A 14,277-nucleotide genomic window follows, 5' to 3' on the forward strand; every position below is an offset into this window, starting at 1 on the left:
TATAATCAGTTATTTGTCTGTTCTTCTGGAGGTCTGTACTTCCTCACTTAACAGAGAACCTAGTTTACCATAGTTTGCAATAAAACAAAAAATGAGACTTATCTGTCAATTCCGTAAGAGACAAGTAAAAATATTTTTGCAAATATAATGGAGTTAGAGAACTCTCCTGGTTTTTAATTTATTTTCAATAATTCATTAGCATATACTTTAACCTTAATGGCTAGTCCCCACAGGATTCATAAGCTGTGCCAAAACAGATTTCTCATAGGCAAAATTAATTTTCTACAAATAACTTTCTTATTTTTCCTAATTCAGGGGCACCAGAAGGCAGCACATCTTTGGTGATTTGATCTCAATACATAAGATTTCAGCACTCATTTTAGCCCCTATTCTTGTGTATTGAATTTTCTTTTTTAGACTGCTAAATATTGGGTGTGACTTACAGGAGGATATGATTCATTTTGATGGAACAGCTTCTAGGTATCTGTATTGGTGCTTATTAATTACTTTAGCAGAAGTGTTTTGTTCCTTCAGTTCCTCTTGAGGATTAAATACCACATAACATATGTTAGATTTTGGCAATCTTATGTTTACAGAAGTTTAAAAAATATTTTGAGCAGTTGTGCATGAAATTATTTAATATCCCTCATGAGAGGAAATGCTAACAATGTTAAACCCAAATACAACTGCTTTCTATGAATACACTTTTCATATCTCATGAGAAGCTGCTGAATGGAATATGAAATTTCCACACATCTTTGAGCTCTGGAAAAGTGAGCCAACAATGATACCTGAAAACAAATATTAAAAGAGAAAAATGTAACACTGAAAACAGTTGAAAATAGCACATATTGGCCAGGTTATGGCCCCCAATTAGGAAAAAAAAAAATTGTTTCAGTAGTAAGTCTAAGTTAAATATTTAGGAGACAGACTGTAGTACAGGAATACAAATACCTTGAGAATGTAATAAGTTATTTTCTTGAACACTATTCTCTAAGAACTGTTTTCTTTAGTTTGATATTTTTATAGAGAAGATGACTATAAGAGAAATTAATTCCTAAGTTAAACTGAAATGGCATCTAAAGAAGAATTAGGAATTGCTTTTACATATGTCTTCTCTATCATAACTATTCTATACAAACAGTAGGAGCAACTCTTGAGCCACCAAATTGGCAGCACTAGTACACTTACCTGGCAGTAAAGGATGTAGCATTTGTCCAGACAGGTGGCAAACTAGGTGAGATGCAGGTGACATGGTTTAATGATTCTGCAGCAGCTTTATTAACTTAACACATCTGAAAACTTGTACAATGCTGGTCATCATTCCTATCTTAATTGCTTCCACATGATAGACAGCTGCTACCCTTCCTTTTCCTTCCACAATTGGCATGTTACTGTCTTCCTGTCATGTGAGCGTTAAGGGGCTGGGGAAAAGGGAACTGTTTCCTTGCTGTATCAAACTGTGGAACTGTAACCTTATTTCTCAGGTTCTCCCTTTCCCCTACTATTATTTCCACTTCTGTTTTTTCAGAGAACAAACCCTATCCTGCAACAGTACAAAGTGTCTGATACAAGCAGATTCAGAGAACTGTGTTTCTGTCTCCCCTCTACTCCTGTCTCTGTTCCTAGATACTTAGCTGTTCCCACCACCCCCAGGACTGATGATTCCCCTTCCCATCATTCCTGAATAATTTGGAAAGTCAAAAAATACAGGTGAGTAATTTACATCTTCTCTGCTAGCAGCAATTTGCACATACTTAATTGCTTTGGCTTCCTGTCATGATTTTTGCTGCAGTACCATAGATGAGTTTGCTGTGTTCCCCTGCTCCCCATTTTCTTCCCCTCAAAAAACAAGTGCCAGCTATTCTTGAGCCTACCTTTTTCTGTGTTCATCTTTTTCACAAAATCATTCCACACAGATAGGCAATAATCATTTCAGGGAGCTGTTTTCTGTTTTACATATAACTGAAGAAAGACGTTCCTTGTTACACCAGCTAACATTCACTTACTGAAGCCCAGTAGTGAACCTCTAGAGGAAGTGACTGCCCGACTATGGGCCCGCTAGCTGTGACTTTTATTACTTTTTTCTTAATCTGCCTCATTCATCCCTATACACAGAGGTGGTTCAAAGCAGGAAGTGAAACATCCACCTCTTTTTCCCACAGACCTATCTAAGACTGCTTTTGGGGGACTGAAATGGGAGTGTGGACAGGGAGCTCCATCAGGAAAGGAGAAGGAGCTCAGTGGTTCTTCATGGGAGAGATGGCCCTATATGGTGAGAGAATGGTGATGAAGGAGTAGGAAAATGGAACTGGAACAGGTACAAGGAAAGTGAAACCTCTCCTCTTCTTAAAGGTGCTTCTTGCCCTTCTCCAGAAACTCTCTTTTCCCGTTCATTTCCTCTTTTGTATTCTCTGAGAGGCAAAGCTGATTATAGACTCCAAAGTCTCTTTCCTCCTTTATTCCACTGGATTCTTCTCTGTCACTGCCTCAGAAGTGAATGTTGTCTGTATGGCTCAAAACTTCAGTGATTCTCTAGATATATATCTTAAGCAATTCAGAACTGTGTCATTACTGAGCCAAGCAGCATACTTCAGGGAAAACTAATCAAGTGCGCAGTGCTGTACCTGTGCCTCTGAGCACTAAATCCGTTGGCACATGCGCGTACTTCTCCACAATAGGATTTCTAGAAAGCGTTTAACACAATCCCTGAGCTGTGCTTGTGGAAACCACCATTGACAACCATAACACATTGCTGTCCTGTTCTAAGCTGCTGACATCACGTATGTGATCCTAAACAAAAAAGGGATCACTGAGAAAGTGATGTATTTTTTTGAAAGGACTTCAGGCCTTTCTAAATTAAATCCTTCCCTGTGAAGGAGTGGCTTGACTCAGTAGATTTGATACAAGGCAAGACTGTGCCAGTCTGTCAGGATAAGTTCCTCCCTTCCCAAATTCTTGTAGTACTCTGACTCACCTTGCATCTCTTCATAGATTTTATGCTGCAGGAGTAACCGTGTCAGATGTTAGAAGATCTGTAAATACAAAAGCTTAAATTGAAATTTTTTTTAGGTTAACTGCTGACTAACACTTGGCCCTTAATAGCAATGCTGCCACTTGTTGTTCTATCACATTGTAACAGGATTCATTTCTACCCTCAGGTGAAGCTATGTAAGTTCTCAAAAACTTAGCTGAATTGTCAAAGTGTGTATGCTTTAAAATAAGTCAAAATTTAAAAGCCAGTGTTGCAGAAAGCCAGCAGTACCTGAATAGACTTTTCTATACCTTCTCACACTAAACCCTTAGGGCCAGAAGATGTACTGTAGATTTTCTATATGATATTTTGCAAAATTATTTGATATCTTTATTTTTCATCATTACAATGAAATCAAAAGGGGTTGCAATGATTTATTAACTTGAATTGTGAAAGTGAAATCTTTGCAAAATTACCTATTAAATTTTAAATAACACATTTTTAAACCCATTCTGTTCATCTGTTTCTTCTTCCTAAAAATCTGATACTTCTTTATATGGTTACAGCACTTCAGCTGTGCTGTCCCTCAACAACAGTCTTTGGAAAGAAAAGAAAATGGCAAAACCAAAACATTATGCAATTTTCCATTGCGAGCATGGTTTCAGTCATGCAAGATGTTCATTGTTCTGACTGTTCAGTAAGACATACAGTATCACATATATTTTATCACAGAGTGATAAAATAAATGCTCCATTAACTTCAGTTTTTTCTCTTATTACTGTGTTGATCAGCTATATTTCAAATAAGCAATGCATTTAGAAATTACAGTGCAAAATAGAAGATATCTTACTATCGGTTATTTGTGAATGAAAGATAGTGGGCTAGAACGTATGCCGGCATAGGCTGATGGTGCAGGACATGGAGCTTAATCCCTGTCTCAGAAGAGCCATTGTAGGGAGCGCTGTGACAGAGGTTGTTTCCCTTCCTTTGGAAAAGACGGCTAAGCACTCTGAGGGCAGTGTTAGCTTCTGTGAGACTCTCTGGGCCCACTGAGAGGGTCCCCCTGTTAGTGCAGGGCACCTAGTCGGCTGCAGCCTCAGACTGAGCTTGCTTTGCAGGAGTTTTCCTGGGGAGACCTGCTGTCAGAAATCAGCATGCCTTATTTCTGTGTCCCTTAAATCTTCTGTCAGGGCGGTTCATAAGACTTATACTGGATTACTATAAAGAAAACAAATGTTTTTTGCCCTCATCTTTCAGTGAGGCCGTATGAATTTCCTTGAGTAAATATTGTCCTTTTTCTAATATAAAATGCACATGAGCAGTTTCTTTGCGTTGTCTTTATTTGTTGGAATGATATAGCTGAGACTGTTGGATTTCCTGTATATGAGCTTGGATGAGGTTATTTTCCAATTTAGGGTTTTTTGGCTTTTGTTCTTTGGCCTTCAGAAGAAAAATAATTTGTAGACAAACATGTGCACCTGGTGGTAGAACAATAGCTACTAATACATTTATAAAGAGGATGAAACTGGAACCCTCATATACTAGGTTTCCAGGAAAGCAGTCAGCCATGACTTACTCTAAGCCAAAAAAATAACTGTTTTATTTTGTTGTTTTTACTTACAATGATTGTTGAAAGCTTTACCCTTCATTTGCTCTAAGAGTTTAATTACAAGCCGAACATGCAAATAGTATTATGCTTTTTAAAATGCTGGTAAAGGCAATAAGTAAAGACAATTGTAAATGAATAAAATCACTTTCTCCTAAATGAGTGTAAATTTTATTTTTGGGAAAAATAATGAAGGTGGAACACAGCTCTTTGTTTATTCTGCTAGAAAGATCAAAGTCTCCTAAGTTATGTATCAAGCAGACTAATATTGTGGAAGTAACTGAGACGTGATGTAAGCATAATTCTGTAATAGGTATCATTTATGCCATAATTCTATGCTAGGTACCATTATTTAAGTATCATATATCACAGTCTAGCCACTGTAGTTCCAGGTCTTCCTCTTTTATGCATTGAAATGAAGTTCAAGGTGAATGTCATCAGCCTGGATCATTTATTTTAGATATTCTGGATATGCCCTCTATATTTGCACCAAAACTTGAATATGGAATTGTATTATCTCATTTGTTTTCTGCATGTAGCTTTCTATCATAGCTATCAAACTCCATCTGAAGTCTTACTCAAAAATTTAATGATGCTTGAACTCTGATTAGATATTTTTTAGAATATTTGCTTATGTTTTCCTTTTTTCCTTATTGAGCTATAAAATAATTATTCTCAAAACATAATCAGAAAAGACTGGAACAGAAATTCACAAAAAGGTATAAAAACACCATGAGAGACATATGATGAGTGGGTGGGTTTTCTTCATAGTCCATCTGTAAAACATTTAAAAAATGAAATCCTACAAATATTTCTTAGAGGGAAGGATTGGATCTGAAATGTTTAGAGAAGGTAGTTAATGGAACTGTGACAATTTACACCAACTGGGATATGCTTCCAAGAACTATGTATTGAAATCTCAAAAGATCAGTATTTAAGAAAGTATTAGCACCTTTGGCTAAATAAGTAAAGGGGGGAGGGGGAAGTACAGGTAGAATTAATTCCTTTATTCAGTGAAGTATTTAAATTTATTTTTAATCAAAGTCTGTGGGACTACTACTGTGTTCTTTGAAAGGAAAGTATGCCCAGGTATTAAGAATGTACTAAAGTTATAAATGAAATGCATTCTTGTACATGAATAGGCTTCAAAAGCGTGTGACCATAATTCCATAACATACCCTTTTTGATTTTATTTTGTCACCAATTGAAGTTATGGAATTGCAAACTGAGATAGTAATAATCAGTACTCAAAAGATACCATTATGAAGACATTTCCTGTATATTTTCTTCTTTATAGTTGAAACAGAATAAAGTGAAATGGGATTGTACTAAATGTATGTGAAGAAAATTAAATATGCTATTTATAGAGAGATTATTTGCAAACTCAGAGATCTGAGGAGACCGTTTTATAGAGGCATAATATGTAAATTTGAAAGCTTTCTTCCTGAGCCCATTGTGTTCCAACAGCAACTAAAAAGGTGTTTAAGAGTTTTTAAGATACATTCGGGGCTAGGGCAGGGGGTGGAGGGGGAATGGTTCTAAAACTGTCTTCCCAAATTGTAATCCATTTTACTATAGATTACTACTAGCCTTCTTTGATTCCATGTAAATGAAACATAGCTACTCCTGCTCCACCTGCCAGAACAAGAATGTTTTGAGTAGAGGGGTGATACTGCTATTGGGATCTGCTGCTGAAATTACTTCTTTACAGGAACTGATTGCTATTCTTTCTACAGTTCAGGAAGAGGGCCCTAGTGGTGTACTAGAACTCAGTCCAAGCTTCAGCCACTTACTGGAAGCAACCCCGTAAGGTCTATGCCCTGTGAAACAAGACTAGATGTTCCAAGTATTAGAAAAAGGAGGACTAGTGGATTTTTAATGAGGGACCAAGAAGTCACAGTGAAGAAGACCAGAAATAGGGAGGACTGAATTTGGGAGGAGTAAAGCACAAGAGACCCAAGGACAGAAGTGTGAAGAAAAGAGAAGGGAATATACATTCCAGGACTTCTTCCAGTTGGGAAGGAGAAATAAGAAAGGAGAAAGCTAGAATAAAAACTTGAAAGGGAACAGCTAGTAGGAGGACACCAGAGCTTCTGAAGGGCAAAAGTCAGGGTAGAAATGCATTTCAGTGTAATTGAGGCGGGAACAGGATGGTCAGTGGGGGAAAACAGACTTTGACTGGGATGAGGAAATTGATCCAGCAAGTGTGAGTGGGGATTAATTTTGTTTGGCTGCAGGTAAACCAAATCAATTTATGAAGACTTGATTTTGGGTTGAATTGATGCTGATGGTGCATGCACTAAGTAGTGCTGAGTTACAGAGGGAGATATTTGAATATGTATGTCAGCATGAGGAGAATTGACTTTGACTGTGGAGGACAAAGTGACTGAGAATTGATTTTTTACTGTGGAAGGAAATTGATCCAGAGGGAGAGGGAAAATCAGTTTGATTTGTGTGCAAGGGAAGCTCTGAGATGGTAAAGAACTGATGACAGAAAAAATGGACTTGGAATTTGGTCATGACATGATTTCGAAGGTGGTGTTTGTAGCAGTTGACAAGTGTCCTGCATAAGATAAGGTTATATGAGCTATTTTATGATATGGCGGTAGTAAATTTCCAATCAGAAGATTGGTAATTCATATTTGAACCAAAAATGCTGGGTTTTGGAAAGCACCATTTATCAAGGGAAAAAATGAAGATTCCTATGTGTGTTGCTGTAATCTCAATTCATATATATACCTTCTGGCTTCTTGGCTAGGATTAGGGTATTCAGGTATATAGTCTGGCTGTCAAGACAAGCACACTTGGTCTCTATTTTTCATTTCAGATTTCCTAAGTAATGCTCGGAGAGTTTGTCCACTTTTACTATTTCAGTTATAGAACATTTTAGATATTCAACATTTCTTTCATTGGTCTGTTTTGTGCATAGTAAGACTGTATCTGTAAAAGCACTTTCTTAGTAAATAATTGTTGCACACAAGTGTGGTTGGGAGGCCCAAGACACTCATGAAGTCCAAAAAGTTTTTTCTTTTTTTAAGGTAACAAAAATCTTCTAATCGTAGTGATTTCTTACTATTATTTGACTTTCATAAATATGTTTTAAGAGATCATGTTTTCAAACCTGAGTTTATGGGGTGACTTAATTTTGTTCCTGTTGTCTCTTTTAGCATGTAACTTCAGTGCTTATGATTCTGATATCTTGGTAAAATCTTCAATTTCTTTCTTCCTCAAATTGTGCCCTTCTTCTTCCCTGCTGGCCTAACTCTGTGCTAGACTGGAATCCATTTCTTCCTCACAATCATGCTTTTCTCAAATGTGTATTGTCATATTTCCTGCTACTATATTTTTAGTCTCCCTTTTCCTCTTTTCCTCAGACTCCTCTGTGGTTCTGCCGTCTTGGCAGGTAACTTGGAATTATCTTCATCATCCCTAAGGTGAATTTTCTCACTCTGTCCTAAATAGTTCATGGGAACCACTTCTTTTGTTTCCTCTTTCATTCTCTCTGTTGCTTCTGTGCTATCAACACCTTTCCTACATCAGTTAATATTTAAAACCACCACCATTTTAGTAATGTTAAATACAAAGTCCCGTGATGGAATAAGACAATGCAACAGTATAGGCTGTGGGCTGACTAGCTCAGGAGCAGCTCTGCAGAAAATGACCTGAGGCTCATGTGTTTTTTTTTACTGTATGTTACTTTTATTCGTAGTGGCTCAAAGCACTACCTGGGAATTTGCTATGTGTAAAACATATCACGTGGCCTTCCATCTCAGACAATTATGCATGTATGTTAACACCAGAAGGAAACTTCAGCAATAAAAAGCTTTTGTCTGTTATATATTGTCTGCTAGCAGATTTATGCCTCTGGGTGCATAGATCCAACTTCCATAAACAGAAATCCATATAATGTCTTTCTAAACTCTGACACGCTATCCAGAGCCTTTGAATATAGAGCTAATTGTACCAGACTCTCAAAGTTGTTCTTTCCAGTAACCAGTGCACTGGCCTTATCTGCTTGGGAAATCATCTCTTGTTTTGCTGCAGTGACTGTCCACAGTATTTGCATTTAACTAGAATTTTCTCCTAGAGTGGGTAAAGACTGAACTTTTACAAATTCTGACTTAGATGGTGGGAGCAACTAAAAGATAAAAATTACAACAGATTTTTAGTACTTCCATGGTACAATGTGGATTTCAATTCAGCTTGCCTCTCAATACGTAACTTCTTTAGACATTCATTCAGTTGATCTTCCCTGTCACACTACAAAATATAACAAGGAAATATATGAAAATAAGTAATCTGCATGCTAAGAAGTAAGAAAAGAAAAAATATTTGTTTAAATACTTTATAAGTTCTCAGATATGACACTGTGGATTACATGCAGCTTGCTAAACACTGAATTCATGTTCATTAATTTTTGTTATTTTTCAATGAATCAGTATCAGACATTTCTTTAACAGAATGATATTATTAGTCTGTTTCTTTTTCTTGAGTGGATATCAATACCTCCTTGAATACTACTGAAGACAGATTTTAATAACTATTATCAGTGGATTTCATGCTGAGGTTTTTATTATTAATATTTTCCTCTTCCTGTAAGTCATTTCTTGTGATTCTTAATTAATCCATTGCAAAATTTTAATACACTTTTGCTATTACTTGCCACCTATAGATTTTTATTGATCTAAATATTTAGTGAGGGCATTTTTTGAAAAGTTAGCTAACTGATAGAGTTCATTTCAGTTTATGTGCAGAAAAATATACATATTTATTCAGCTTTGGATATATGAATAGCTCCACCAAACTTTTCATGTATTTAACAACTAAATATATGCACTAGCATGAGCAGGATCAGAATCCTTTCTTTACCACTGAGTAGAAATGCTGAAAGATTAGGTACATAGAGCACATGGAAAGTTAGAACTCTGCAACAATTAATGAAATAAAAATAATAAAGATTCTCTTTGGAACATAAGTTACATATCTCAAATATTTTGCAAAAAATGAACTCCAATGCAATCCCAGTATGGCATTTCAAAGTAAAAATCTGGGTAGATCCCCAAGTATTAAAAAAACAGACAAAGTAGTTTTAAAAATTTAGTGAGGAGTCGTCTGGCCAAATTACACTCCTTTGGTGGATATGGTTCATAAATACTGCCTTTGTCAGAAATTTTTGCTGTCCCTCTTTTCAGTTTCTCTCGCTAGCTCCTCTTCTATTATCTTTCTCTGTTGGGATTATCTTAGTTTGTCCTCAAAGAATTGGTTTGCCATAAAATGCTTTTTAAAGCATAATGGCAAAAATTGTAGGGAACTTTTACATAGTTGCATACATACATAGTGATTCAAACTTAGGTAGCTCACTGTTTTGGACAGAAGTTAATTATTTGCAGGTGAACTAGTTTGCTGTAGCATTACACTTATCTTTTAATGGTTGAGTTCAACAGATAATTAAGATGCAAGCTAGTACGTGCCAGTTCCAAGTTCAGGTAACCTAAGGAGGATCTCAGAATAGGCTGGCTTTAACTAAAAAGAAAAAAAATGAAACGTATTTTATTCATGAGAAAGGAAGTCATTCTTTTCATATGGGTTTTCTTTCATTGGGAAATATATAGGATGTAACAGGAAATATATAGGATGTAATAAATCACAATAAAATATTCAACATGAGGATTTTCCCAGATTTTAGAGGTGTATGTGTTATATGGTATTTTATAAATGTTAGGGATTTAATTGTCTGTGTGAGAAATAACTATTATTTATTGCCATCTTACATTTAAACTAAATTAGGAGCTGTAGCCAAAAATATCACTCTAGGGTTTATATAGTTGTGTCTAAATCCACGCTGATATATTTTAACTTATGCACATATCCATTTAAAAAGGGGTTTATCTCTTGCTTGACAGTTCTTAATAACACAATAGACCACTCCTGTATCCCCTTTCCATCCATTAGTCAATATATCCACAGCAACCAGCAATAACCCAGCAGCAAAAAGCATACTTGAGAACTTTAAAATCTCCCACCTGAATTGCTGTAGCCAGGAAAAACAAATGGGCCTAAATATATGCGGCTACATTTTTAAAACTGCTGAGCACCTGCAGCTTCATCGAAAGATGTTGGAAGTCAGCACTTAACAATTTAGCCCACCAAATTAAAAATCCTAACCACGTGAACTGATAAAGCAATCCGTGGCAGGGCTGGAAGGCACCCGGCACGCGTCCCCTCGCGTCCCTCGGGCTGCGGTGCTGCTCGTGCCCTTGCAGCTCGTCGGTGCCTGGCCGCGGTCGCGGTGCGCAGCAGGGCTGCTGGCTTCGGCGCGCGCGGCTGGCCGGCGCTGCTGACCGCGCGCCGGCTCCGGGGCCCGCCCGGGCGGGCGCCTGAGCAGCTGCCAACTGCTCGGGTCGTCCCCGGGGTCGACAGCAACCCGTGGCTACGGCTTTCCCAGGCGGCAGAGGCGGGTTGGGAGTGGCGTGTCTGCTGCTTAGGCCGAATCCCTTGCAAGTTTTCTTCTCCCAAGACCGAGTCACATTTTAAAGTCTGTCTACCCAAGACATGTAGACTGAACTGAAAGAAAAAGCAGGGCTAATATTTTCCAAGATGGGTGAACCGGTATCCGCAGCCTTTCCACAGGTCTGCAGAGGAGAGCCACGAGCTTGTTTTTGTGTCTCAGAGGGCATTGGTCCCTATTAAGAGATAAGTTATCAGCTGAGCAGCAAAGCTAACAGAGCCTTGTTCTATGTCTGTGCCGTTGCTGTCTTCCTTGCTATAACCGCCACGGCGCTCATGTTTCTCCCCTTCCTCACCGCCCACTGGTCCAGAGTACCCCCCTGCCACCCCTTTTCCTTAAGCAGCTGAGCTGACTCTGCGCCTGGGCTTGTTTCTGAGCTCTTACGTGCACCAACAGCCTGGTCGTTGCTGGGTGAACAGCAGCGGGCCGAATGTAGCAGGTGGCTGGTGCCCTCACACCCAGACTTCCCTGCTCCAGAGGAATTTGGCTTTCTTTCCATCTGCCCGTTTCATGACAATTCTGGGGTATAATTCATTCTCCAGTGGCCCATGTTTAGTTAAAATTGGCCAGCGGACTCAACATTATCAGAGCCTGAAGGAAGGGAAATGACAGATTCATGATTACCACCGGTCTCAAGCCCAAGGAAGAGCATTGGTTAGTACCTTTGGTACTAGCATGAGAAAGATGAAAAGGAAGGACCTTAGGATAGAAGGAAGATGGGCAGATGATGTGATTTTTATCAAAATAGCCTCAGACTGTAGGGGTGAGTACTGGGCATGTTTTTTGGATACAGAGTTTTTAGTGCCCTATATTTCATAAGAGTTAAATCTTTACATCTTTAAAAGATGTACTCCATTCAATTAAGTGCTAATATTAGAAAACAGTTCTTGCAAAAATGCAGCATTGGAGCTTCAAAATTACTATTTATGCTGAAAGATTTTACAGAACTCTGCCTTTTTAATGTGGTTTGATATTCTATAAGAAGTTTGTTTCAAAGTTATAGAACTGGGATTTTCCTGGAAATAAGTCTGTAACAAAATCTTAAAGTAACTGTGCAAAGTTATGCAGAAAAATAAGTGTATTAAATGAGCAGAATATATGCTGGGTTGGGCAGGTTACTGTTTTGTACAGTTTTAAATTGAGTAGTTGGAGCATCTGAACAATCTTCCTACAGTTGTATGACTCGTTAATAATACTTTTTAAAAAGTTTGATTTGTTATTTTAGATGCTGGATCTAGAAACATGGTTGTCTACCTCCCTCTCTCCCTCTCTATTTCTCTCTCTGTAAACATATCCCTAGTTTCCCAGCAGGTTCAAACACAGATGGCTGCCTTATTGCGACAGAAGCAAAAATGCTACATTAATGTTTAAAGAGATTAAAAATCCTCTTGGCAGCAGTGGCATATGTTACCAGTTAATTGTAGCACTGGAAGCTTCCCTGCTGTTTTAAAACATGGACTCATTTTACTTGCTTTCTGCAGAGCAGTATGAAATGTCAAATTTGTTGGTATAAGTTTTGAATCCAGTCTGACAAAAATGAGTCATAAAGACAATGTTGTTGTCCTATCTAACATAGTTTTTGAATCCAAATAACGTTGTACTGCTATGCCAACTCTGGCAGAAAGCTGGCTCCCTTCTCTAACCCAACAGTCAAGTGTATGCTTTATGATTTTAACAGAGGGTGTTCGCATCTGAAAGACAATTTTTAGCTTTTCACCTGCATTATTTCAGATTATTGTCATGTTGGCCAAAACAGGCTCATTGTTTAAATTACTTTTAAGATGCAACACTAGCTTTTTCTGGCACAACCTCTGGTTGGAAGCAGAATAGTCAAACCCACCCTGTGGTAGCCTGCTAGCAATGAACATTTTTGTTGTGGTGAGGACATTTTTAATGGCCGTGGTCAGGTGATTAGCACACTGCTGAGTAACATCATTCTTTCCAGATCCCTATTCACAGATTAACAATTCTCAGTAGTGCGTTGCTGACAGTGTGCAGCTACTATATGCTGTGTTTTGAGTGGGGGAAAAAAAATAGAAAAAATTTTTGAACAATTTCTGTTATTCATTACTTTAAATTCTGTGGTTGCCATTTTTTGTTTCTCCAGTTCTCCTTAAATCAGGTAGCAGCTGTCACATCGCATACATATTAGAATAAAACAAAGGATTCAGTCCTCTTAACTAGCCTTCAAACATCAAGCGCTGTTAACAGAGCATTTTTGCTTCAGAAAGACTGATATAAAAACTTTGTGTTGATACACTGAATGGTGGCGCATCACCCTTGTGAACGTTTTGACTATTAGAGCTATAGAGGTTTTCTCAAGCTTATGTATTCTGGAAAGTAACTGTAGTATAAATATATTCTCATGCTGGAAAGGTAAACAAAATTTAGCATCACATATTGCCTGTGATCCTTTTTTTACTATTTGTTCTTTTGCCATATGTGCACATTAGGTTTTACAGACAAGTAGATGTGATCTCTGCCCCTAAGGGGTTTACAGTCTAGATTAAATATCACACAGAGATGAGACATTCTTGTTGGGAATCTCAGCGGGGAAGGCCAAGGATACAGTAGGCACAAACTATCCTTGCTTGTCTAAAAGCAGCCTTTCAGATCAAGGCCGAAACACATCAATAGGAAAGAGTGCACAACTGCTCCTGATTTCTTCAGAGGGCTTCAGTCCGCATAGTTCTTGTCTGGTACCTTTTTCTAGCATCATCACCTACAGTTTGAAAATCTGTGCTGGCTCCGGTGGTTTGCTTTATTATCAGTAAGGCATGCATTGCCTGGGTGGGTAGTCCAGGGATTTCCAGAATACAACTTTAGTCATTTTTGCATTGCTATTACTTGTTGTAAAAAGGGTAGAAAGGATAACAATAATATGAAAATTAAATATTATTATAATTGGGAACAAATCTCACTTTTGAACAGTATACTGCAAAATATCTTAGTTTATTACATTTTGTAGGAAGGTTAATCATGTCTAAATAATTGTTGAGAAAGTGGTTTTACAAGACACTGATTTGCATTGATTTGTTTTTAACAAAAAGGGTTCTAACCAGCTCTAGTAATGCAACATAAACATATTAGAAACGGAAGTTTGTTGGAAGGTTTCAAGGCTGAAGAATATTGTTGATGAAGGAGACATAAAAATGCCACTCATTAAAGCAAGAAACAATAGCAGTTTGC

Source organism: Apteryx mantelli, chromosome 13 (assembly GCF_036417845.1).
Source record: "Apteryx mantelli isolate bAptMan1 chromosome 13, bAptMan1.hap1, whole genome shotgun sequence".
Lineage (NCBI taxonomy): Eukaryota > Metazoa > Chordata > Aves > Apterygiformes > Apterygidae > Apteryx > Apteryx mantelli.